Genomic DNA, 2,837 nt, shown 5'->3' with positions numbered 1-2,837 from the left:
GGGGGCCCTTATAATGCTCTCGTTCCTTTAGGACATTCAAGTGTAACACTCTGTATGATCTTTGATAGGCCCTGGTATTGTGCGAAAGGCCTTATGTCGTACTCCAGCTGGTCTGATAGGCCCTGGTATTGTGCGAAAGGCCTCGTTGGTTGGCATTGGATATGGCAGGTGTAATGTGCTAGATGTATTAATTCAGATTCTTCTTCTAAGTTCTTAGACTTACTAGCGCAGACGAAGACGATATCCTGTCAGTAGCGCTGTGCCGGATTTGATAAAGCACCTTATCTTGTGAGCTTATCAGCTTCCTTGTTCAGCTTTATCCCCTGTATGGCCTGGAACGCGCATCAGTTGATTCGCTTTCTGCCATCCATCTGGGGGTAACAACCACATTCTTCTCGAGCTAGCAAAATTAACAATGATTAAATTTGAAATCAACTGAAATTAATTAGTTATTAGACGTAACAAACTTGTGGTGTCCCACTGATTGGTCGGCGAAAAGTTTACGGACTTTGAACGCAAAAATCCGGAGATCCATGCCGCGCGCTAATACGAAGAAACACGAACTTTTATAAATTATTATTCAAAGCTTTACGAAAATAGGTTTAAGTGTGATATATATATATATACGTTTTTTTTTAATTTATTATTTCGGGGGTTAACTATGAGAGGACTTAACTTCCACAGATATGTTTCTGTCTAGGGTGTGTGTGTGTGTGTGTTTTAATTCCAGTTTGAAAAAGGCCCTTGAAACTAATAAAATAAGATACACTTATATATTAGCTCAGTAATTAAAGACTCCAGGAATAGAAGGATTGTGGTTTCCTGTTGAGGTGTTGACAAATTTCCGCTAAAAGTTCCGATTGCGAAGTTACTTACGTCATTTGATTGGTTTTTATTAATCCAAGAATATTCGAAATACGTTCTTGCTAATCGTCGGTATGGTTAAGTTCTTCATACTTTTTTATCTTTCAACGTTTCTTTTGGTTTGTTTGTTTGTTTCGAAAAGTGTGTGAAAATTTATTGCTGCTTCTTTACCTCACTGAAAACAAAACAAAAATGAATCAGGGCTCAGATAGTAAAACAAGGAGACAGTTATCTCGTGTATTACCATCGCTTTGGCGCTCGTGACTCCTTGTTACAAACGTAGTTCCTAAAAGGTATTGTCACCTCTATCAGTGTTTATTTATTTGTAAAAGTATTAGATTCATCCTTGTTCTAGCCTTGCAATGGTTTGATGGTTAGGGCACTCGATTCGCAGGTTCGAATTCCGTCACCGAACATGCACTTTCAGCCGTTAGGGCGTTATAATGTGTCGGTCAATCCCTATTTCGCGCAAAGCTATATGCGTTAGCCATCTCCGTAATTTTGAAGTGATTAACTAGAGGGAAGGCAGCTAGTCAATATCACCCACCGCCAACAAACGCCACTAATCTGTGACGTTATTTAATATTGACGCCTACGAATAAACTACACAGGGCCTTCTTCAGGAACCAAACACACGTTGTTTATCGGTACAGCAAGAGTGAAGGGTTTTCACGCTTCCTTAAATTCCTCAAATTAAAATAATTATCTGGAGTATTCTGGAAACTTGAAATAGCCGGTAACTATGTGTGTGAAGCCCGAGACACTCCGCGCGTCAGTATGACGATAACCTGTGTCATACACCCAGCAGAGCGAAGTGGTACACTTAAAGGAAGAATGAAGTTATTAAAATAAAATTATTTACCTGTTACTGTCTCCGTACTTACATCGCTAAAATCCGGAGTTTGATTCCCGCGCTGGACAGATACCTGAGGATGACAAAATATTCTCGAAACGTCGTACATTTATAATAAAGTTTTCTCAGTTACCCAGTCAAGCCGCCCCCCCCCAAACATTTACTTTCTATAATGTGGGTTCCTCATCGTCGGAGTTAACTGGGCCGGGCATAGCCAGGTGGTTAGGATGGTCTTGGGTTCGCGGGTTCGAATCCCCGTCCTACCAAAAATGATCACCCTTTCAGCCGTGGGGGCGTTATAATGTGACGGTCACTCCCACTACTCGTTGGTAAAAGAGTATCCCAAGAGTTGGCGGTGGGTGGTGATGAATAGCTGCCTTTCCTCTGGTCTTACACTGCTAAATTTGGGACGGCTAGCGCAGATAGGCCTCGTGTAGCTTTGCGTGAAATTCAAAACGAAACCAAACCAGAGTTAACCGTTACTTTATAATTTTAATTTGCCATGTTTATTTTTATATATATATACATATATATATATATATATGCATATTTCTATGACGTCACCTTGCTAATTCCTCGCGGCCCTGTGAGAAAACAACGAAACATTCGTAAAATGCTGTTTAAGGAACATAATATTCCGTTTCTTTCCCGTCCTATAATATTAATAAATTGGCCTTTGTGTGTGTGTGTGTGTGTGTGTGTTTTGTACACTTAGGCTTCATCCGGGATATCAAAAAGTCTTCTACACGTTTCTTATCTATCTTACCAAAACTTCCTGTGTTTAGCTAATCTCTGGTCTTTTTCTAACCAGAAGTTCTCTGTTTTTGTTATTGTTTTATAAATAAAACTAGTAGTATTTAATATACCGTTAATATTGTAAGTTTTCTTGGGTCGTGAATATCGTTTAAATAATTTTAGAACTTTCAGTTCCACTTTGTTGTTTATTTTACTCAACATAGGACCAGCTGGGTACGACGTAAGGCCTTTCGCACAATACCAGGGCCTATCAGACCAGCTGGAGTACGACATAAGGCCGTTCGCACAATACCAGGGCCTATCAGACCAGCTGGGTACGACGTAAGGCCTTTCGCACAATACCAGAGTCTATCAGGCCAGCTGC

This window comes from Limulus polyphemus, unplaced genomic scaffold (genome assembly GCF_000517525.1).
Source record: "Limulus polyphemus unplaced genomic scaffold, Limulus_polyphemus-2.1.2 Scaffold7140, whole genome shotgun sequence".
Classification (NCBI taxonomy): Eukaryota; Metazoa; Arthropoda; class Merostomata; order Xiphosura; family Limulidae; genus Limulus; species Limulus polyphemus.
Note: the sequence above shows the minus strand (reverse complement) of the source record.